Source organism: Prionailurus viverrinus, chromosome X (genome assembly GCF_022837055.1).
Source record: "Prionailurus viverrinus isolate Anna chromosome X, UM_Priviv_1.0, whole genome shotgun sequence".
Lineage (NCBI taxonomy): Eukaryota > Metazoa > Chordata > Mammalia > Carnivora > Felidae > Prionailurus > Prionailurus viverrinus.
Window position 1 is genome coordinate 85,589,574 of NC_062579.1, and position 25,124 is coordinate 85,614,697.

General features: G+C 38.8%; 1 pseudogene; it reads left to right on the forward strand.

The window, feature by feature from the left end:
• Nucleotides 1-1,516: 1,516 nt before the first annotated feature.
• LOC125158009 (uncharacterized) lies at nt 1,517-1,631 on the forward strand (annotated as a pseudogene).
• Nucleotides 1,632-25,124: the final 23,493 nt, after the last annotated feature.

Genomic DNA, 25,124 nt, shown 5'->3' on the forward strand with positions numbered 1-25,124 from the left:
GTCTTTTTAACAAACGGTGCTAGACCAACTGGACATTTACACACGAAACTATGAATCGAAGCACAGACTTCACACACATTACAAAAATTAACTCAAAATGGATTGGAGAGCTACATGCAAAATGCAAAACTGTAAAACTCCAAGAAGATAATATAGGTGGAAACCTATATGACCTTGGATTTGGTGACGGTTATTATATACAACATCAAAACAAATTGAATCCAACAGTGAGACTATTCAGTTTTTCCAAAGGCACCAACTATGGGGCCAAAGGTATGATCCATAAAGAAATAATCGACAAGCTGGACCTTATTAAGATTAAAGACTTCTGCCGTGTCAAAGACACTGTCCTGGGAATGAGAAGACAAGCCACAGACTAGGAAAAAATATTTGCAAAAGACATATTTGCTAAAGGATTATTATCATAGTATATATCATAGTATATATTTATATATATATATATATATACACACACACACACACACATATATATATACACACCATATATATCCTAAAGCTCAACAGTGAGAAAAAAAACCAACCTAATTTAAAGATGGGCTAAAAACCTTAACAGATACCTCACCAAAGAAGATATACAGATGGCAGAGAAGCATATGAAAAGATGCTCCACATTATGTGTCATCAGGGACATGGAAATTAAAACAATGAGATGTCACTACACCCTTGTTAAAATGGCCAAAATCCAAAACATTGACACCGTGAAACACTGGTGAGGCTGTGGAGTAACAGAAACTCACTTTCATTGCTGGTGGGAATGCAAAATGGTATGGGCATTTTGGAAGACGGTGTGGCAGTTACAAACTTAAGAAACTCAACACAGTCTTACCATATTATTCAGCAACCACACTCCTGGATATTTACCCAAAGGAGTTGAAAAACTATGTCCACAAAAAACCCAGCATGCACATTTTTATAGAAGCCTATTCGTCACTGTCAAAACTTGAAAGCAACCAAGATATCCTTCGGGAGGTGCATGGATAAATAAGCTATGGTACATCCGGAATTTGGGATGTAATTCAGTGCTAAAAAGACATGAGTTGGTTACCAAGCCATGCAAAGCCATAGAAGAAGCTTCAGTGCATATTACTAAGTGAAAGAAGCCTATTCTGAGTACACGTCAGGAGACATATCAGGAAAAACAAACTCTTCCTTCAAGATTTCTTTCTAGAGGGGATAACAGAATGCGCACTCACTCATTCATTCAATAAATATTTAGTAAGTGTTTATTCTATACCGACAACTGTGAGGAGTGACAGAGGAAGATTTTTACAAACCACCATATAGACAAACTGAACACATGTAAAGATTATGGGGTGAAGCAAGTTGATCATCACCAGCTTCTTGGAGTTAGCTAGAATATTCAAATTCATCCAGTGAGCCAGATACTTTAAATGGTAGCCTTTATATATAGTGCATACTGATAGACACTGCAAGAGAATTGAAGAAGGGTTAAGAGAAGAGAGAGGACTGGAGCTGGGCCTTAAAGAATATGATAGTGTTCACCTTGGCGGCACATATACTAAAATTGGAACGAAACAGAGAAGATTAAGATGGCCCCCGTGCAAGAATATGATAGAAAGTGGACAAGCAGAGCTGAGAAGCATGGTTTCTCCAGATAGGAGAAATTGTATGCGGGTAGAAATAAATATGGTTTTCCCCGACCTAAAAAGAGAGAGGAAACTATTCCAACCAATCTCTCTTTATAGTCATCTCTCTCTCTTTTAAACTCATAACCAAACTTCTTCTCAAAAGAAGAATCTAGGGGCGCCTGGGTGGCTCAGTCGGTTGAGCGTCCGACTTCGCTCAGGTCACGATCTCACGGTCCGTGAGTTCGAGCCCCGCATCAGGCTCTGTGCTGACAGCTCAGAGCCTGGAGCCTGTTTCAGATTCTGTGTCTCCCTCTCTCTCTGGCCCTCCCCCCATTCATGCTCTGTCTCTCTCTGTCTCAAAAATAAATAAATGTTAAAAAAAAAAATTAAAAAAAAAAAAAAAAAGAAGAATCTACACCTGTCATTCAGGCAATAGTCACTAATTTAGCTCTCACGTGCCAACTTCATGAGATACGTTTTAATCGCATCTTACTTGTTCTGTCTTCAATTCACACAGTTGACCCATCCCTCTATTCTGAAACCAGACTCTTCCTTGGTTTTGATGTTGCCACTTCTCTTATTCTACCTCTCTGGCCATTCCTGGGCCTTACTTTTTAAAAAACAAATGTTAAAGTTGCAGAAGTTTTGGATTTACAGAAAAATTGTGATGATAGCACAGAGTTCCCATATGCCTCACATTGCTTCCCCTATTATTGCTATCTCAGAACAGCCTGGTACATTTGTCACAATTAATGAACCAACATTGGTACATTATAGTTAACTAAGTCCAGATTTTATGGTCAGATAACCTTAGTTTTTAACTGAATGTTCTTTTTTGTTCCAAGATCTCATCTAGGATACTAAATTATAATTAGTTGTCATGTCTTCTTAAGCTCCTCTTGGCTATGACAGGGTCTCCATCTCTCCTTGTTTTTGATTGACTTTAAAAGTGTTAAAGACTACTGGTTAGGCATTTTGTAGAATGTACCTCTATTCTGATTCGTCTGATGTTTTTTCTTATGATTAGACTGGGGTTATGGGTTTCAGATTGGAAGATCAGAGGTAAAATGCCATTTTCCTCACATTATGTCAATGGTAGGTGACATCAACGTGATTTATTACTGTTGATGTTAACCTTGATCGCCTGGTTCAAGTGGCTCAGGTTTCCCCTCTGTTCCCATACTGTAGTTTCTGGAAGGAAGTCACCGTGCATCATCCATACCTCCCTTAAGGAATGGGTAGTGCTACTCCATTTCCTTTAAAGTAGTATTTACGTTAAGCATTTGGAATTCTTATGCATGTGAGATTTGTCTCCTCTCTCCCGTGTATTTATTTAATCATTCATTTATATCAGGGTGGGCTCATGAATATGTATTTTATTCTTGGGTTTTAATCTAATATTAGCTCAATAATTTTGTTAATAATTCTGTTGCTCCAATTGTCCAGCTTTGATCATCGGGAGCTCTTTTGGTTGGTTCCTGTACCCCTCGACACACCTGATCAGACTCTGTGTGTGTGTGGTGTGTGTGTGTGTGTGTGTGTATTAATACTTACCTTCTGGCACCACAAGTTGCTTTAGGCTCACTTCTATATTTTCTACCCCAGGCCTAAAATCAGTCATTTCTTTAAGGATCACTAATTATGGTATTAGAACCCAAGGTCTGAGCATTGGGTGTGTTCCCTGGGTCTTATTTTATGACTCATTTTCTCTTCTCTTTATTCTTTTTATTTATAATATTTTTAATGTTTTATTTATTTTTAAGAGAGAGAGAGAGAGAGAGAGAGGGCAGGAGTCGGAGAGGGACAGAGCGAGAAGGAGAGACAGAATTCCAAGTAGGCTCTAGGCTCTGTGCTGTTAGCACAGAGTCCGACTTGGGGGTCGAACCCATGAACCACGAGATCATGACCTGAGCCGAAGTCGGACGCTTAACCAACTGAGCCACCCAGGCGCCCCCCTTTCTTTTTAAAAAAGGGTTTCTTAACCTGTCACTATTGACATTTTGAGCCCCAAATCTTTTTGCTATGGAGGGTTGTCCTATGCATGGTCAGATGTTTCACTGTATTCCTAACTCCTACCCACTAGATGCCAGTAGCACTCCCTCAGTTGTGACAATCAGCTGTCTTGAGACATTTCCAAATATCTCTGGGAGGCAAATTATCCCCATTTTAGAACCACTGCTCTCCATGTACTTGTTTTTCCAGGATCTCGTTATTGTTGGTTCTCTTCTTTTCTCATTATTTGTGCTATTCTTGAGAAAACTCAGCTATTCTCTTTGTTTTCACTGCCACCTATAAACTAATTTCTTTCTGATATATTTATCGTTATCTCTGATATCTTTCCTAAGGGCAGGGTTATGCATCTCCACTTGGATGTCTTATCCTTTGTAGGTAACGTCAAACAAAACATGTTCAAAGTGAATTGCAGGATAAGGAAAGAATCCCAATCTCATAGAAAATAGCAAGGAATAACAAAGCTGCAAAAGAGGTGACTAAGCAAGCATACCTATTGGCTTGCCATAGTGCTGCATGTGTGACAGTAAGAGTACTTGAGTCAGTTTTTCAGAGAAGGGTTGGGCAAACTATACCCCCCTGCAAAATCTGTCCCACTACCTGTTTTTGTATGTTAAAAATTATGTTTTGGGTACCTGGGCGCCTCAGTTGGTTAAGCGTTCAACTCTCAGTTTTGGCTCAGGTCATGATCTCATGGTTCGTGAGTTCAAGCCCCACATCAAGCTCTGCAGTGATAGGGCGGAGCCTGCTTGGGATTCTGTCGCTCCCTCTCTCTCTCTGCCCCTCCTCTGCTCTCTCTCTCTCTCTCTCTCTCTCTCAGTCTCTCTCAAAATAAACTTAAAAAAATAAAAAAATATATCTATTTTAAATTTTTAAATGGTTAAAAAAGCCAAAAGAAGAATAGTTTATAACACATGAAAATTGCATGATAGGCAACTTTCAATGTCCACAATAAGTTTCTTATGTAACACATCCACACTCATTTGTTTTTATGTTGTTTGTAGCTGCTCTCAGGGAACAACGATAGAACTGAGTTATTGCTGCAGGTGGCTTATAAAGCCTAACGTAGTTACTACCTGGCCCTTTCCAGGAAAACTTTTCTGAAACCTGGATCAGAGCAAGACAGCTGCTCACAGCATGGCAAGCAGAAGGAGCATTCACGTGGTAGTGCTTGTTCCTCTGCCCTGTGTCCCATGTGGTGTCCCAATGGCCCTGGTTGGTAGCTGGCATGCAGTGAGTTGCATGGCAACCTGAGGAAGCCAGGACTAAGGGCTCAGCACCTTTTGTAGCAAGCAGTAAACAAGCCAGTCTCTCACTTCAGGGAGCAAGCAATGTCATGGACAGGGACAGAGGATGGTTAGGACTTGCAGTTTGGCATACAGAACAATGACCTGCAGGAGAGCTCGGGCCCATGGCAGACCATCCTCGACTCAACTTTGCCTCTACGGCCCCCTCTCCCAACCTTTGCTTCTTTCTCATTTCTGTCAATGTTATTACTCTCCCCTTGGTTGCCTATAGTAGAAAAACTAAGAGCTACCTTAGGTTCTTTGATCTTTCTGATCTCTAATCGATTCCCAGGTCTGTTGTCTCTAAAATCTTTCACATTAACCTCATACTCCTTCCCATTGCCATCACTTTAATTTTTAAAAAAAAATTTTTTTTAACGTTTATTTATTTTTGAGACAGAGAGAGACAGAGCATGAACAGGGGAGGAGCAGAGAGAGAGAGGGAGACACAGAATCGGAAACAGGCTCCAGGCTCTGAGCTGTCAGCACAGAGCCTGACGCGGGGCTTGAACTCACGGACTGTGAGATCATGACCGGAGCCGAAGTCGGACACTTAACCGACCAAGCCACCCAGGCGCCCCATCATCACTTTAATTTTTTTTAAAAAAAATTTAATGTTTGTTTATTTTCGAGACAGAGAGAGACAGAGCGCGAGCGGAGGCGGGGGAGAGAGAGGGAGACACAGAATCCGAAGCAGGCTTCAGGCTCTGAGCTGTCAGCGCAAAGCCTGACGGGGGGCTCGGATCCACAGACTGTGAGATCACGACCTGAGCCAAAGTCAGACATTCAACCCACCGAGCCACCCAAGCGAAGGGAATTTTCATGGTACATTGTTAGTTATGTTTGTATTGAAAGAAAGAGCTACAGCCGGGAACCCAATTCTCTATTCCAATTATTTACTATGAAGTAGCAGTAGGAATAGTAACATCTATTTAGTGAACATTTATTAAGGGCCAAGTACTATGCTAAGTACTTTACACATCGTCTCACATAGCCTCGTTGAATCCTTATGACCTTTCAGGTAGGTGTTACTGTTATATCAGTTTTACAGATGAGAAAACTGAAGGTAGAGAGTTTTGATGATGTGGGCAAGAAGTGCGAAGCTAAGACTGGAGCCCCGAGCTCTTTACGCCTTCCTTACACTCTCTCAGAAGAATGTTGGACAATAGCGTGGAAGACGAGCGAGCCCCGGTAAGTGTTGAGAATGAAAAAGGGCTTCTTTTGAAAGACTGCATTTCTCACCAGGATCTTATCCTTAGTCGGAACGCAATATGCATTCGTTGTTCATTCTAGGATTACAATAGGTTTCAAAAAAGTGGTGGCTCTCAGGTGGCATATTGGGGAACTAGCTAGGTGGGAGGCAAGAAGGTGTGAACAAGAAAAAAAAAGAGCTGCGTTTTCAACCCAGTGAATAGAAATGAAGGCTTCAGCCTCTTTTGCTGCAGTAGGTTTTAAACGCTGGAGAGTTAAGGAGTACGTGATATAGAAATTGTCATTTGGGTCTGCTTTGTTTGCCTTTCGGTGAATTCCGTGATGTGAAGTTTGTTTGTCTAAGTCAAATACGTTGGGAAATGGATGCCTACTACAGGGATTGATTTTTTTTCTTTTTTTCTTGAGGCAGTGGTTCTCAAAATGGGATCCTGAGACTTGAGGAGCAGCGTCCTCTGAGACCTTGCTAGCAATGCAAATTCTTGGGCCCCCCGCCTGAGAATCAGAAGCTCTGGGTGTGGAGCCCCGCAGCCTGTGTTTTAGCAAGCGCTCTGGTGATTTTCGGTACACATTAGAGTTTGAGAACCACTGGTCTGAGCAATCCTTGAGACCAGGGCCTATGTGTTCTCTCCCTTGTCTGCTTATGAGGACAACTGTATCGTGCAAGCGACTTGATAATAGGTAATTTGTTGCATCATTTGGAGATAAAGCAGTTCTCAGAAGAGAGTTTATGGTCTCGATTTCACAGCCCTGCTCTCAAGAAATTGATAAGTCATTCTCCTGGGACTGAGTGAGAATCACTACTTTAAGACTTTAGCTCACAATTCCAGTAGCTGCCCCCAAGTGGATGGCGTTCAATCTGGCCTTACAGGTTTGGTACAATAGTGCATTTACCTAGATGAGGCTACCTTTTTCCTATGGAAATCTGCCTGTTTCTAAAATTACTGTTCTAGGGGCGCCTGGGTGGCTCAGTGGGTTAAGCGTCCGACTTCAGCTCAGGTCATGATCTCACGGTCCGTGAGTTCGAGCCCGTATCGGGCTTGGTGCTGACAGCTCGGAGCCTGGAGCCTGCTTCAGATTCTGTGTCTCCCTCTCTCTCTGCCCCAACCCCGCTGGCTTGCTCTCTCTCTCTCTCAAAAATAAATGAACATTAATTTTTTTAAATTACTGTTCTAAAATTACTGTGTAGATATGCAAATATATCAATTACATGGGGGGATAAAGCAAATTGCAGAAAATCTATATAGTATGTTCACATTAAATAAAAAACCCACCAAACCTGTGTTTATATGTTTGCATATGAATAGGAAGGAGTCGTAAAGAATACACAACAGACAGGTACAAGTGACTACCTGGGCTTAGCGGGGGCAGAAGTGGGGAGCCACTCTCAAATTTCACTTTTTTATCAATTTTAAATGTCTGCATTTTCCTGTTTCTGAATTTGTCACAATGAATGTATATTACTAGGAAAATATTTGCAAATAGGCCTGTTTTTTACATTGAATAAGTAATACCCACATGATCATTCGAATAGTGCAAAAGAATAAGCAGTGTTCATACATGTTCTTAAACTTTTAAACGTAAATATTTAAAAATGCTCATTTCTTTTACGAGCAATGATCGTTCATTTATAGAGCGAGAGGATGCTTCTAAATACCAACATGTGTTGTGGAAATATATCTTAAGTTAGAACGAATAAAGATCTTGCACCCAAGAGGGAAATAAAAAAGCAGGGCAAACATTTAACACTCATTATATCAAACCTAGATCTATATAACATGGAAAAGGCTGGCCTTTTTCACTACGTTCAACTGTTATTAATCAGGCTTAAATAAAGCTTGGTGTTTCTCTCCGTGTTCAAGAAAACGTTGAGCATTCTCAGGTACAATGCTTCGAGGCATTGAAAAGGTCTGGCACTCTGTATTTTCACAGCATCCTGACAAGGGCTGGCAGTTTTCTTAAGCTACTACTTTAACTAACAATTCTCAAGCTAACAATGGTCAAATATCCCAGCTCGGCCTCCTCTCTCCTACAGGTTTCAAAAGCTGTTAACTGTCTTTTCTATCCTTTCTGGAAACAACTCACTTAGTGCTGCTAATTAGATTTGGAGAGCAGTGGCAGTCCTTTGCCTTCTTTTCTTTAATATTCACAGCAAAGGAGGCTTTCTGGTTCTCTCCCCTTTGTGTTTATTTTCCTCCTAAATGCCTTGCCTCTAATCAGAGAAAAGCTCCTTGTGGAAACCAAGTTACCAACTCATTCAATTGACTTCCCCTCCTTCTAGATGAATGGCTCATATCCATAGAAATAGGGTTCATTATCATAACGCTGCAGGTTTAATATTTTCCAATCTGCCACAGACCTTAACTAGCCCTACTTTTAATTCAGACTGCTTTTAAAATATCCTCTGACCTCTACCCTCAAAATGTTTAAAAAGACTTAAATATAACGGGCCGGTTTTATTGAAAGACTAATGTGGCCCTCTCTTCCACAGCACATGTGCTGAATTTGGAGCAATGGGGAGAAGATTAGAAGAGGAAGAATGGCATGTCAATTCACAAACAATATCACATATTTTCCTTACTGGGATAGTAACTGTCTGTCCTGAATCAACAGCTAACATCGTATGCAGTGGCAAAACACCCTAATGTACTCTTGTTAAAATCAGAAACAATATAAGAAGAGCTGCTATCACTATTATGGTTTATTTGTTAATTTAATTTCCTAACCAGGGCAATGAGACAGGAAACAAATAGGAGACATCACTTCTGGAAGTCAGAAGACATGATCAATACCTGCAAATGCGATGATTCCCTAACCCAAGAGAATCTGAATGAAATGCATTTAGAATGAGAGTTTGAATTTACCAGTTTTCCTAAACATTTCAGTAATCAGTTATAAAACACAGTATAGAATCCATTTCCTGTAACACCTAAACAGAAAATATCTAGGCATAGTCTCGAAACCACAAAACTTTACAAAAAAAAAAAAAAAAACAAACTTGAAAAGCAGATGAGAATACAAATGGTTTTTAGTTGTTAAGTCCTCTCAAATTCATGGATGGTTTTAATAAAATTTACAATAGAAGTCGAAGAAATTATTTTTGTACCTTGATGAAATGAACTCCATACTAAAGAATATATATAGCCAAGAATAACAAGTATATTCTGCAAATCAAAACTAACGAGGTAGACTTATTCTAACAAATTGTGGAAGCTGGTTCAAAAATTACAATAACTAAAACAGTATGGTACGTGTACATGGATTTAAAAAACAAACAAACAAATAAATGCAACAGACCATAAAGCCCCCAAATAGTGAAATAGAGCTTAGCATGTTTCAGGTATTTGCCATTTTGGACCTGTGTTAGCACAGTGATAAAAGGATTTGTGTTGTGGCAGCTGGCGCTAAGTCATAAATATAGGACCAATTATTTTGAAGGGGACACTGCCAGAAAATCAGAGTCCTTGACAGTCTGGAAACTCCTAGGGAAAGTTAGTGGGCACAGTTTTCATGAACAGGGATTTCTTCTCATGCCTCCTGCTCCTTTAGTGAATGTATATGCCATGAGAGTTGAATTGCTTATTTTGGCAGATACCCTTCAATATTTTGAAGGTTAGCACCACCTCTGGATTTTCTTTTTGTAGGTTTCAGGCTAAAACAGAGGTATTTCACCATTCCTACTCTCTGATCTGAAGAATCTTTTAAAATGTAATTCAAGATTTTATTCGTTTGCCGTAGTTACCCAGTTAGCACATGTCAGTGCAACATCATAGTCATCTTTCGGCAGGCTTCATTTTATTTTTTTTAAATTTATTTTTAATGTTTACTTATTTTTTTTTTAAGGAGAGAGAGACAGAGCACGAGTGGGGGAGGGGCAGAGAGAAAGGGAGACACAGAATCCTAAACAGGCTCCAGGCTCTGAGCTGTCAGCAGAGAGCCAGACTCAGGGCTCCAACTCATGAACCGTGAGATCATGAACTGAGCTGAAGTCGGATGCTCAACCATCAGATGTCCCTCGCCGTCTTCATTTTAAGAGCAAAGGAGGCAAATGGATCCCAATTTCAAATTCTTGGCTTTACTCTAACTACAATGTCTATAGGACCAAATATATGCCTTTGAAAAAAAATAGTTTAAAATATACAACAGTATGCAACATTATGCCTGTATAGGAAAAAAGGCAGTTATTCTCAACCAATATGCATTAAATTGAAGAGAAAGCAGTTTTAAAAGGCTTGCATTATATTTTTTTTACAAATCAGATGTATCAAGAAATACTTGATGTTGATGCTATCTAAAAACTATATTTGTTTCTTTCTAAAACGTTCCACAGTTGTACTCAAGGTTATAACTATGGTTGAAATCAGGTCCTTCTTTTAAGCCGGCTAATTTAGTCTTATTTTCCGTATATAAAGAAAACCTAAATTTTGGCAACAAATAATCTACTTACCATTTATTTAATGGAGAAATATTTATTGATTACCTACCAGGTGCCAGGTCCTATATTAGATAATATGTTGTCAGGAGCACTGGCTGGCTTAGTAGAGCATACACCGCTTCATCTCAGGGTCATGAGTTCAAGCCCCACGTTGTGTGTAACGATTACTTAATTTCGTTTAAGCATAAGGGAAGCCCTTTCTGTAATGGCCATATTTAAACTGAGATTTGAAGAATGAGGAGCCAGCCACGGAGAGGGTGAGTGGACTAGTGTTCTGTGAAAAGGTCAGTGTGGCTAGAGCTTGAAAAGATAGTTGGACAGTAGCATGAGATGAGATGGGAATGGTAGGCAGGGACCCAATTATGTAGGGCTGTCTTAGAGTATTTGCAATTTATTTTCAATGCAAACGAAAGCCATTATAGGGTCTTAACCAGAGAAGTAATATAGTCAGATTTACAGTTTTAAAATTATCAATTTGACGTTAGTGTGGACAGTCGATGCATGTGGAAAAGAATGGATGTTCTGAGAAGTTGGCTGATAATTTCTGGCTGGTGAGAGGTGTGCCCAAAAAAACCAAATTAGCCCTTGAAAGGAAAAACGATTTGATATCACACTACCATGTTTTTTTTTTTTTATGTATAATGTTAGTTATATTTATTGAACTAGGAAAATACTAGGAGCCAGAAACTGTCCTGAGCCCTTTGCATGCATTCAATTAATTTAATCTCTGGAACAATCCTACAAGTACTACTATTTTTATTGTTCCTTTTACGGATGAGGAAATTGAGGAGCAAAGAAGTTAGACAAACTGCTCAGAGCCACAAATCCAGTAAGTGGCAAAGTTGGAGCTGAAATCCATAGTTCATAAACATTTTGTGCTAAGAATAGCCAGAGAGGGGCGCCTGGGTGGCTCAGTCGTTTAAGCTTCCGGCTTCGGCTCAGGACACAACCTCAAGGTTTGTGGGTTTGAGCCCCCTATCGGGTTCTGTGCTGACAGTTCAGAGCCTGGAGCCTGCTTTGGATTCTGTCTTTCCTCTCTCTGCCCCTCCCTCACTTGTGTTCTGTCTCTGTCTCTCAACAATAAATAAATGTAAAAAAAATTTTTTTAAGAAAAAGAATATCTGAAGAAAGGAAGACTTGGTCCCCATTCTCAATGAATTCCAACCTATCTGAACAAGCAAAGGCAGATCGAACTGTTCTTTCGACCATCGTATGTTTTCACTCATATGTGGATCTTGAGACCCTTAACAGAAGACCGTGGGGGAAGGGAGGGGGAAAAATAGTTACAGAGAGGGAGGGAGGCAAACCACAAGAGACTCTTAAATACAGAGAACTGAAGGTGGATTGGGGGTGGGGGAGGGGAAAATGGGTGATGGGCATTGAGGAGGACACCTGTTGGGATGAGCACGGGATATTGTATGTAAGCCAATTTGAGAATATATTAAAAAATAAAAAAAAATTAAAACATTTTTTAAAGTTTATTTTTGAGAGAGACAAAGCACAAGACGGGGAAGGGCAGAGAGAGAGGAAGCCACAGAATCTGAAGCAGGCTCCAGGCTCTGAGCTCTGAGCTGTCAGCCCAGAGCCCGACGCGGGGCTCAAACTCACCAACTGTGAGATCATGACCTGAGCCCAAGTCGGAGGCTTGACCAACGGAGCCACCCAGGCGCCCCTTAACTAGCTTCTATTGTGAAGGCTAAGTACACATATTATTTATATTCAGGTTATGCATATTCATGAATAAGAAATGAGGAATACCATTACTTTTTGGCCACATCACTCTGGATTCCATTCTGGAGGCTGTATCCAAGGAGAGGATGATTGCCCCCAGGAACATAGAAAAACCAGGTAACCTGGAATGTCCTGACCATCCATTGGGCCAAGGGCATGCCGGTGAGCTCTACTCTGAAAATGAATAGAGGACAAATGGAACTTAGTGGGTATTTCCAAAGAGTGCAGAGTTCCATCCGAAAGAAAGAGGTAAAGAGTCCCTGATGCTTTGAAGGGGCCACCATGACTAGAACATTAGGAGAAGAATTCAAGTGGTTGATGAATATGTCTTAAAAGAAGTGAACAAGAGGGGTGCCTGGGTGGCTCAGTTGGTTAAGCATCCGACTTTGGCTCAGGTCATGATCTCCTGGTTTATGAGTTTGAGCCCCACATCTGGCTCAGTGCCGACAGCTCAGAGCCTGGGGCCTGCTTCAATTCTGTGTCTCCCTCTCTCTCTGCCCCTCCCCTGATCAGTCTGTCTCTGTCTCTCTCTGTCTCTCTCTCTCTCTCTCTGTCTGTCTCTCTCTGTCTCTCTCTCTCAAAAATAAACATTAAAAAATTAAAAAAAAAAATCGACGCCTTACTGACCGAGCCACCCAGGTGCCCCGCAAATTAAGTTCTACGAGAAACTAAGGATCCCACTTATCTGAAACTGGTGTCAACTTAAATCTACTCCAGAATAAAAGTCTTAATAGGTTATTCTAGCATACTCTTTGTTTCCCAGAAAAAGTGAGGCAAAAGGAAGAAACAGATTTTTTTTTTTTTTGAAATTGCGCTAGCCAAACTGAGCTAAAGTGGATTTTAAGTTAGAATAACAAGTTTGGTCTGAGATATCATCCCTTGCTATATTTCTGTTTTTTCTTTATTTTCCTTTAGTTTTCTTTATAAATGTTCTGGTTACAATGAGTCACCTTATCTTGACTGGATCAAAGTAAAAGGCCTTTCCAGACATCAAACAGGATACGTGGGAAGAGAACTAAGCATCTTGCATGGCCTGGAGAACTAGCAGAACCATCCAGAGTGGAGCAGTGGAGCTGGGGTGTATGGGGGCCATGGAGATAACAAAAATTCTCAGGCAACTCTGGATACGAATGCCTACCCTCTGGGTCATGTTGTCACCTTGTCCCAAACCAAACAGACCTAAAGCAGAAAATCACGGCTGCTTCAAACAATGAAGGAAACAAAAATCCAGTGCACAATCTTCTCTCAGGCTGCCTCAAAATAAATATCAGACAAAGAAAGTTCAGCTTCATGTGAAAAGTAATTCCTGTGGCTGTGAAACTCCTGACCACAGGCCTACCGAGGGTCATTCGGAAGGAACACACTAGAATGGACGCAAAGGCAAAATCAGTCAAATTGATTCTGTGTCTTAAGAGACCATTATTACAAATCATGGCCAGGGGGAAAAAAAATCTGGATTTGATCTATCGCCACCTTTTCTGAAGAGTCTGAAATGAAATGATGCGATTGTTTTGGTCATTAAGATGCCCTAAGGCAAACCTATTCGATTTTTTTTTTTCTCTTGAAACAAAGGTTAAATGCAAGACGGCTAGTCACATATTATTACATAGCTCACAGCTTAGCATGACCAAATATGCAACAAATAGTTTGGTAACATTTTTTCCTACCAAGACAATTAAGTTCCTAAAAAAATGTTGCAGCTACCTAAAAAAGGCAATGTTTCAGTTTGCATATTACAGATCCTTTCTGAAAATGCCACAGAATGCCACAGAATGTTAATGAGAAAAAAAGCAAACATGAAACAAAATATGGTAACAAACTGTAGTAGCGTCTTAAGACTGACCCTACTTGGTTTCTAACATTGTGACCACTTCTTTGAAATAAACATCACTTACATTTACGTATAATCTATATTCCTAAGGATTTCTTTACAGTAAAGCTTTTCTGAGTTGCTGAAGGCGCTCAGTGAATGAGAGATAGCAATGTCAAGTGCTTCTTTGGGGAAACTAAGGAGGATCATATGACCTGAGGCAGGCAACGTTTCGATGCATAGGTTTAGGTGAAATCTGGACTGACTCCGGGAGACCCTGGGCAGAATCACGTGCTTGGAGAGGTCAGGAATGCCTTAGAGACGAGCCTGGCAGTTGTGGGGGATGAGAGGGGAGTACTAGCTAGCCCCCTCAGTCAAAATGGGTCTCTTTAACTTACTTAAAATACTGAACACTGTATAGGATTCAATTTGAAGCTAGGCTACCACGGGAAAAAAAAAAAAATCACCGGATGAAGTGTCCCTCCCATCAAGATCCCTTCAGGATTTACCATCTTTTGACATTCGATTTCAACTGGATTTCATGCCATTCTTTTGGATTGCAATCATTTGAATATTAGCACTATTCATTTCCCTTAAGGCAACCAGAATATTCCCCCCCACCTCCCCGCCGCAGCCCTTTGAGTCAGGAGTGTGTCAGCCATCCGTGTGACAACGGGCAGTTCAGGTGCAACTTGCTTGTTCACCATGTAGTGATTTAACTCCTACCCTCTTCTTTACCACGATCATCTTTCCCTCTCTCCTTTCCTGTCACTGTGAGTGACACGCCAGCTGACAGTGTTATGAATAGGAAGGTTTGGGCAGAGTGACTGTCAGAAATATTTTTACCGTGTGAAAGGACATTTGTGGAATGTTATGGCATCGTTGCCGCCTGCCCCTCAGAGAATGTGGCATTGAGTATTGGGCTCTTGCCACCGTACCCAGCATACCAAAGTGAGTTCCTGGCCCCATCGCATATTGCAAAGCATTTAAATAATATCCTCACGCTATATATCCCAATGTATTGATTTTGGTATTCCTCCTTATGCCCTAACTCAGATCTTACACTTTGACTTAGATACGATTTACTTGAAGACCTTCAGAACACTTCAGTAAATGTTATTGCCAGAATTAGAACATGCCCCCTGAGTTGCAGCGAGATTTGTGCTAAAGTTCACAATGCGAATTTGATAGCTCTCAACTTGAGATATGTGCTTGCTGCGTTTACTAAAATCCCTCAGTCCCCTATCACTTTCCTTAGATTTCAAAGTTATGGAATTGTCCAGTATGTTTGCTCAGAATGACCTGATATGACTTAAGTGTTATTCTGGGCATGGTTCTTTTGCCAATTACCTTGGTCTACATGTTTTAATGTGATTGGATTACCACTATAAATGAGTTGATTGCATTCAATCCCTTTGTATCTTCTATTGTGAAAACATCTCATTTCTTTTCAGACGCTCCATTGTATCAGATTACAGTATAGCATCTTGATAAAAAGCAGCTTTAAGTGGACTTGATCATCTCTCAGTGCTTTCATTCTAAACATACTGGATTTTATTTTATTTTATTTTTTTAAATTTTTTTTTCAACGTTTATTTATTTTTGGGACAGAGAGAGACAGAGCATGAACGGGGGAGGGGCAGAGGGAGAGGGAGACACAGAATCGGAAACTGGCTCCAGGCTCTGAGCCATCAGCCCAGAGCCCGACGCGGGGCTCGAACTCCCAGACCGCGAGATCGTGACCTGGCTGAAGTCGGACGCCTAACCGACTGCGCCACCCAGGCGCCCCTAAACATACTGGATTTTAAATTTGAGGTATGTTTTAGTGGCAAACTCATTAACCACTAACATTTCTTGGATCATGTTTAAAATTATTTCGGGGCACCTGGGTGGCTCAGTCCGTCAAGCGTCTGACTTCGGCTCAGGTCATGATCTTGTGGTTTGTGAGTTCGAGCCCCGCGTCGATAAAGATAAATAAACATTAAAAAATGATAAATATCTCTCAAAGATAAATAAACATTAAAAAATTAAAAATAAAAAAATAAAATTATTTCAAGCCAGGATAACCATGTGATGATCTGAAAAACATTTCTCCTTTTTGGATCTCTTTATTATTTAGCAGGGTGAGGAGCCGCAATTTATGGCTCACCATGACCATGTGAATAGCCAAGTCCCTGACTATATATTGTATTACACATATTTCTAGCTAGTTTTGCCCATTGGTGAATTAGATGACTGTGTATGTTGTGAGATTTGAGGATTCCTACCTTTTTTTTCTTTTAATTTAACTTTACGTTAGTTAACATACAGTATAGTCTTGGCTTCAGGAGTAGAACCCAGTGATTCATCTCTTACATATGACACCCAGTGCTCATCCCAAAAAGTGTCATCCTTAATGTCCATGACTCATTTAGCCCATCCCCCCACCCCCCTCCCCTCCAGCAGCCCTCAGTTTGTTCTCTGTATTTAAGAGCCTCTTAGGGTTTGCCTCCCTCTCTGTTTTTATCGTATTTTTCCTTCCCTTCTACCTTTAAAAAACTATTTCCCTCACTAGCTCATTTGAAATTAGAAGGTCTTTGACCTCTGTGAGTAGTCTGTTGAAATGCAAGTAACTCTGGGTGGGAGGTGTATGAATCTGTCATCTGTCATTAACATCGTAGCACAGGTTTATTTAGCAGACGTTTATTTAGATAATTAGCTGAAAAGGCCTGGCAAGAACGAGATTTGATATTGGTGAGGTGGATAGCAGGTCTGCAAGATTTGATATTGGTTCAGGTGAGGAGAGGTCTGGGTACAGTAATGGTAAGCTTTGGATGGGCAAGGGAAGCATGATGATGTAAGGTTAGACAGCCTGGTTGCCATTCAGCCATCCGTCCACCAGAGTAACTTTCAAGATTACCTTGGGTGGGATATTCTCCGTGTAGTGGTGAAAATACAATTCTGTATCATCGTCCTCTGTTCACAACTTTCTTAGGTGTCTTCCCATCATTTTTGGAAAAGTTTTCCTTGAAAAACTTGTTGCCTAGCATTCTTAATGCTTTCTCCTTTATTTTTTTAATTAAAAAAATTTTTTTATGTTTATTTATTTTTTTGAGAGAGAGAGACAGTGCACGAGCAGGAGAGAGGCAGAGAGAGAGGGAGACACAAAATCGGAAGCAGGACCCAGGCTCCGAGCTGTCGGCACAGAGCCTGATGGGGGCCTGAACCCACGAACCATGAGATCATGACCTGAGCCAAAGTCTGAAGCTTAAGTGACTGAGCCACCCAGGCGCCTCTGTACCCAATTGTTAATGAATGCTGTATATTCTCATCTCTCTGAAAGGGAAGGTTTCTTTTTTATAAATTTTCTTCGGTTCCTTGAATTATTTGTTTCCTACAAGCTCACTTTTTCTGTTTTATTGTTTTTAGAATCTTTTTTTTTTAAGATTGTATTTTTTCAAAGTAACCTCTACACTCAGTGTGGGGCTTGGACTCACCACCTGGAGACTGAGCCATCCAGACACCCCTGTTTTATTGTTTTCATCTCTCTTTCCTGGATGGCCCGTTTATATATCATAGTATGAGATGAAGACGCTGATTAGAAGTTCTTTGTACATGAATAAGCACTGTTATGTGGTACATTTCCCTTTGAGCTGAAAGGTTGCAACTCCACTTTTTCACTAGGGTTCTCCAAAATGTCACTATTTTTAGGTCTTTTCCACGGACACTTCAGTTTCCACAGAGAGAAATATTCCAGTTTCCTCTAAGGCGATAATAAGCCCGAGTAGGGATATTCTTGGATATAACACTAGGTAATATGCGGACTTCACATCTTTGCATCTTTGCTTTCAGTGTGGCAACTCACTCTAGTCCTTCTAAACTTTTCCAGCAAGAATTGCCCCCTCCCCCCTCCCCGCCCCAGTCTTCTACATGCATTGTCACAGAGAAATTACTCCATGGAGGGCATGAGTGAACTTAAGAGGAGCTACATACTCCTCATAGTAACTGCCAATCTCTGTTTTCAGTCCTACAAATACCCCTGCCTGTAGAGGTGCATGAATTGCCTTGTTTTTCTTTTTCTTTTTCTTTTTCTTTTTCTTTTTCTTTTTCTTTTTCTTTTTATCTTTTTTCTTTTTTCTTTTTTTATTTTTTTTCTTTTTTTTTTTTTGGCTTCTACCCAGTTTCAGGCTTAGGTTTCAGTATTATCTACTCTGCTAAATCAGTTACCACCTGTCCATCTGCTTTCCAGCTTCTAAAACTTGTGTTGACATTTCTTTTCTGCTATCGTCTCTTGTGTTCTCTTTGTCCTTTTGGGTTTTATGAGTGTTAAAATTCTTTGCTGTCACTTTAGTGAGATTTTAGAAATGAGTGAAGATAAATGTTTTTATTCAATCTGTTATGCTTACCCGGAGCTCCCTTCGTTCTTTTTTAATAGCTGTATGGTGTTCTATGGTATTCTGGGGTATATATGGACCAAGGAGTGATACATAAAGTATTTAACATCTAGTAGAACATGGGTTCCAACCAATCAGAACGGGCACCGGTCATAGTGGTAAAGCATGGCCCTGAAGCCTCTTGCTATGCAAATGTTAAGTCTTGAATTGTTAGATTGTGGAGAGTTTCAAGGTGTCCTAGGGAAAGGATCAAAATGGCCAGAGTGCCGGAGGGGTGTACTTGATATGGGAGTCAAAGCACCAGCTATCAATAGGCTATTCTGGAATTATTTCAATAGTTTACCAGCAAGTTTATTTGCATTTGTTAATGCTGGCTAAATATCAACCATGGATGGGCCCCAAACTATTTAATCAATCCTTTACTGATGGGCATTTAGATTATTTCTCATCTGTTTTGTTGACATTCACAGCCTTGAACATACCTCTTGGGAATATTCCTGTAGCATTGCTTTTTGTAGTAGTAGATTTCCTTCATCAGTTACCTTGAAAACAACCAATGGAAATTAATCAGATCCTCATTTTTTTGAAATAACATAATTTCACTCAATCTATTCATGTTTAAAAGTAGGTTTTGAGACTTCTGTTCCAGAGACAATAAACAGACATACTTTTCCCTATCCCTCCTGCTAAAAACAACTATATATCCAGCTCTGGAAATTGTATATATAAGAAAGAGGCATCACATCATAAAAAGAAAATCAATATGCCAGGAAGATATAATGATCTTAAATGCATACAAACCAAACAACAGAGCTTCAAAGCACATGACACAATAGCTGACAGAGCTGAAAAGAGACATAGATCCACAGTTGTATTTGGGAAATTCAAAACCCAAGTCTCAGCAACCAATAGAATTACATTTAATAGTTTTCCATTATTATTTTGTAATGTTTATTTATTTTTGAGAGAGAGAGAGAGAGAAGGGGGGGGGTGTTGAGAGAGAGAGGGAGACACAGATTCTGAAGCAGGCTCCAGGCTCTGAGCTGTCAGCACAGAGCCTGATGTGGGACTTGAACTCACAAACCGTGAGATCACAGCCTGAGCCAAAGTCAGACGCTCAACCGACTGAGCCACCCAGGTGCCCGAGTAGTTTTTTAAGTTTAACAGATCCTCTGTTTAAGAAAATCATCAACGATAGAGAAGATATAAACAAAACCATCAACTCTGAGTATCTAATTTATATATAGAGAGAGCACTTCACCCCAAAACAGCACAATATGCATTCTTTTAAAGCACCCATTAAATATTCACCATGATATGCAATCTCCTGGATCATAAAACAAATCTTAAGAAATGTAAGAGAATTGTAATCTCTGACGACCACAAACTTGAATAAGATAATAACACAAAGGCAAAGGAAAATCATTAAATGCTTGGAAATGAAATACCACAAATATAAATAATTCATGGATCATGGAGGAAGTCTCAACTAGAATTTAAAACAGATATACAACTGAATGAAGAGGAAAAATTTCAAATTAATAATCTAGGTCCTTACCTTAAGAGACTAGAAGAGCAAAATAAACCTAAAGCAAGAAGAAGGAAGGAAATAGTAAAGATAAAAGCAGAAGTCAATTAAACTGAAATCAAAAAAACAATATAGAAAAATGAATGAAATGAAAATCTGGTCCCTTGAAAATAGTCACAACAATGGACAAATCTCTGGCAAGACTGACAAAAATAAAGAGAATATACACAGATCTTCAATATCAAAAATAAGCTGGGAATATTACCAAAGATCTTGTAGCCATTCTGAACCTAATAAGAGAGTACTATGAGCAACTTTGTGTTTATAGATTTGACAAGTTAGAAAATACACCCATTTCTTGAAAACTCACTAGCTATAAAATCTCAGCTAAGATAAAATAGATAACCTAAACTGTCCTGTAACTATTAAATAGATTAAATTCATGACTTAAAAAACTAACATTCCAAAAGGAAAACTTTAGTTATGGTTTCACTGGAGAATTGTTAAATATTTAAAGAATTAAGCCTAATTGTACACTATCCTTTCCAGAAAACAAAGGACAGAACGCTTCCCCATTTATGAAGTTAGTATTTCCTTGATACTAAAACGTGACAAAGACACCACAAAAAAAGAAAATGAGAAGCCCATATCCTTATGAATATAGATGTAAAAGTCCTCAACATCCCTATGATATGCCATTTATTCTATGAATACGAGTTTAACATTGATTGCTATTTGTATATTAAACACACTTACATTCTTGGTATGTATATTTTTATATGGGCTGGATTTGATTACAAATGGCAAAAACACATCACAGACACAGAGAAAGCATTTGACAAAATTCAATACCTATTCGTGATAAAAACGCTGAGAAAAATAAGAATAGAGAGGCATTCCTCAATTTTTCGAAGAGCATCTATAAAAATACTCCACCTGACTTTATACTTAATGCTGAAAGACTGAATATGTTTGCCCTAAGATAAGAAATAAAGTTAGGATTATCAATATCATCATACTTATTCAATATTGTTCTGGAAATTCTAGCCAGTGCAATAAGGTGAGGCAAGGAAATAAAATTCATACAGATCAGAAAGGAAGAAATATAAACTTCCAGAGTTGAAGATAACATGTTTGTCTATGTTGAAAATCTCAGGGAATCAACAAAAAACCTCCTAGAATTAGTGAGTTTAGCAAAGTCTCAGGATACAAGATAAATATAAAAAAATTAATTGTAACCCTTAGTTTGTTCTCCATTTTTATGAGTCTCTTCTGTTTTGTCCCCCTCCCTGTTTTTATATTATTTTTGTTTCCCTTCCCTTCTGTTCATCTGTTTTGTCTCTTAAAGTCCTCATATGAGGGGCATTAAAGAATCTACTCCTGAAATCATTGTTTCATGATATGCTAATTTTAAACTAAATTTAAACTATATTTTAAAAAATAAAAAATAAAATTATAAAAAAATAATTTTATTCCTAAATACTAGCAACAAACACATGGAAACCAAAATTAAAAATTAAAATCCAAATTGAAAATTAAACTTACAGTTGCTTAAAAAATGAAATACATAGCGGGAAATCTAACAAAACATTTATAGGACTTATATGCTGAAAACTACAAACACTGATGGAAGAAATAAAAAACCTAAATAAATACAGACATACTTTTTTCATGGATTGAAAGACTCAATATATGAAGATATCAGTTCTTTCCAAATTAATATTCAAATTTAACTTAATTATTTTCAAAATCCCTACAAGATTTTTATAGATATAGACAAGATTATTTAAGAATTTACGAGGAAAAGAATAGGTTAATAGAATAATACATATACTAGAATAAAAGTATCTTGAAAATAAAATAGGAATCAGTCTACCCAATTTGAAGATTTATTATATAGTTAAGATTAAAGCTGTGTGGTATTGGTGGAGGCATAAACACATAGATCAATGGAACAGAATAGAGAATCCAGAAATGGATCCATACACATATTCCCAACTGATTTTTGACAAAGATGCAAAAGCAGTTAAATGGAGAAAAGGGAGCCATTTAAACATATGGTGTTGGAGGAACTGGACATTCTTAGACCAAAAAAAAAAAAAAAAAAGGAAAAAAAGAATGTTGACCTAACACCTTATTAAAAAAGTAACTCAATCTGAGGGTTACTGGAGGGGTTGTGGGAGGGGGGGATGCGCTAAATGGGTGAGGGGCACTAAGGAATCTACTTCTGAAATCATTGTTGCACTAGATGCTAAGTAGTTAGGATGTAAATTTTAAAAAATAAAAAAAAATAACTCAAGATTGATCATGGACTTACAAGTAAAATGTAAACTTTTTTAAAAAGTAAAGGAGAAAATCTTTGGTATCTAGGGATATACAGAGTTCCTAGACTTGTCACCAAAAGCACAGTTCATAAAAGGAAATATTAATATTGATAAGTTAGACTTCACCCAAATTTAAACTTTTGTTTTATAAATGTCCCTGTTTAAGAGTATGAAAAACATAGCTATAGACTGTGAAGAAATATTTGCAAAGCATATATTTGCAAAGGACTTAGTACCTGCAATATATAAAGAACCCTCAAAATTCAACAGTAAAAAAAAAAATCAACTAGAAAATGGGCGAAAAACATGAAGAGACATTTCACCAAAAGGATACACAGATGGCAAATAAGCACATGAAAAAATGTTCAACATTATTCGCCATTAGGGAAATAGAAGTAAAACCACAATGAGCTATCATGACATATCTATCAGAATGTATTAAAACAGGTGACAACACCTAATGCTGATAAGGACATGGAGAAACTACATCACATGTACATTGATAATGGGAATGTAAAATGGTACAGCTATTCTGGAAAATAGTTTGGCAGTTTAAAAAACAAACAGACAAACAAACACACAACTACAACATGACTTAACAATTACCCTTCTGGCATTTATCCCAGAGAAATGAAAACTTACGTTTGTACAAAAACATGTACACGAATGTTTACTGTGGCTTTATGTGTACCAGTCAAAACCAGGAAGGGTCAATCCTTTAATAGGCAAATGGTTGAACAAACTGTGGTACATTCATACAACAGAATGCTACTCAGCAATAAACGTGAACTATTGGTACATGGAACAGCCTGCATGAATCTCCAGAAGATGATGCATGAAGAAGCCAATTCCACGAGGTCGTGTACCAAGTGATTCCATTTATATATTTTTGAAATGACAAAACTGAAAATGGAGAACAGAAGTAGTGGTGGCCAGTATTTACGGAGGGAACTGGGGGAGAGGGAAGTGGGTTTGGCTATAAAATGGCAACATGGAGAATCCTTGCGATGATGGAACTATTCTGTATTGTGACTGTATCAGTGACAATTTCCTGGTTGTGACATTGCAGTATAGTTGGGTTTTGTTTTTGTTTTTGTTTTAAGAGAGAGAGAGAATCTTAAGCAGGCTCCATGCTCAGCACGGAGCCTGAGGCAGGGCTTCATCCCATGACCCTGGGATCACAACCTGAACAAAACAAGGGCGAGATTCAACCGACTGAGCCATCCAGACGCCCTGATATTGCACTATAGTTTTGCAAGATGCTGCCATTGGGAGAAACTGGTGAAAAAGGGTACGTGGGATCTCTCTGTACTATTTCTTGCAACTGTATGTGAATCTAAAAATTATCTCAAAAATCAAATTTTAATTAAAAAATCCCCCCCAAGTAGATTTTGTCTGTAGTAGGTAGACCATCTAAACTAATGCGTTTTTGTTTATTCAACTTCAAAAGAACAGTAACATTGCTCTCATTGAGGGGATTCAACAGTACCAACAGCTCCAAGTAAAGCTCCCTTTTCTACACAAATATACACGTGCATGTTTAGAGTAACCATAATTTAAAATATGAAACACTGGACAGGGCACCTGGGTGGCTCAGTCAGTTAAACGTCCGACTTTGGCTCAGGTCATGATATCACGGTTTGTGGGTTCGAGCCCTGCATCACTGTGCTGACGGGTCAGAGCCTGCAGCCTGCTTCGGGTTTTGTGTCTCCCTCTCTCTCTGCCCCTCTGCCACTCGCGCTCTCTGTGTCTTTCTCTGTCTCTCAAAAATAATAAATAAACATTAAAAAAAAGTTATAAAAATAAAATAAAAAAAATAAAATATGAAACACTAGAAAGATCTACCTCCAAAACGAAGGATTTGGTTAAACAAATTAGGATACATTATTTGATGAATAATTTACAAGCATAAAAAACCATATTTTCAGAAAATATTCTATGTGATGTGAGTAGTGATGATATTTTGTTAACAAAAATTAAGTTATAATACTATATAATAAAACATGATCACAATTTTGTGAAGCCAAAATGTGAGTATAATTATGGGGTCATGATTGAAAATGTATTTTTAGGGGCGCCTGGGTGGCTCAGTTGGTTGAGCGTCCGACTTCAGCTCAGGTCACGATCTCACGGTCCGTGAGTTCGAGCCCCGCATCAGGCTCTGGACTGATGGCTCAGAGCCTGGAGCCTGCTTCCCATTCTGTGTCTCCCTCTCTCTCTGCCCCTTCCCCATTCATGCTCTGTTTCTCTCTGTCTCAAAAATAAATAAACATTAAAAAAAAAAGAAAATGTATTTTTAAAAGCACTAAAATTCTGTCTTTTCCAAATTTTCTGTAATAATAATATATGACTTTTATAAATGGAAAAAAACTATTTAAGTTAAAAAAAACTATTTTTAAATACAGCTTTCCCAATTTAGGTTAAAAGTAATGAAGCCTACTTTACAACTGAAACCTCCAATGAGTCAGTGATTTAAAAAATTATACTTTTCATGCTAAAAGAAAATAAACTACATTCCCTGGCATTGTTGTTGAAGTAGAAACTATACAAAATTAAATTATATTCATAACGTGCTATGTCTTAGAATAAACAAATTTCTAACAGTTGTGTATTTTAAATATATCAATTCCTGTGAAATACAAACAGAAATAAAATTAGGCTCACTTTTCTCAATTACATGGCAATCCATTCTAAAAGGATGCTGCAAAGAACAAGCATGGGCTTTGCAGCAAGAAGTCATGAGTTCCAGGGGTGCCTGGATAGCTCAGTCAGTTAAGCATCTGACTTCGGCTCAGGTCATGATCTCAC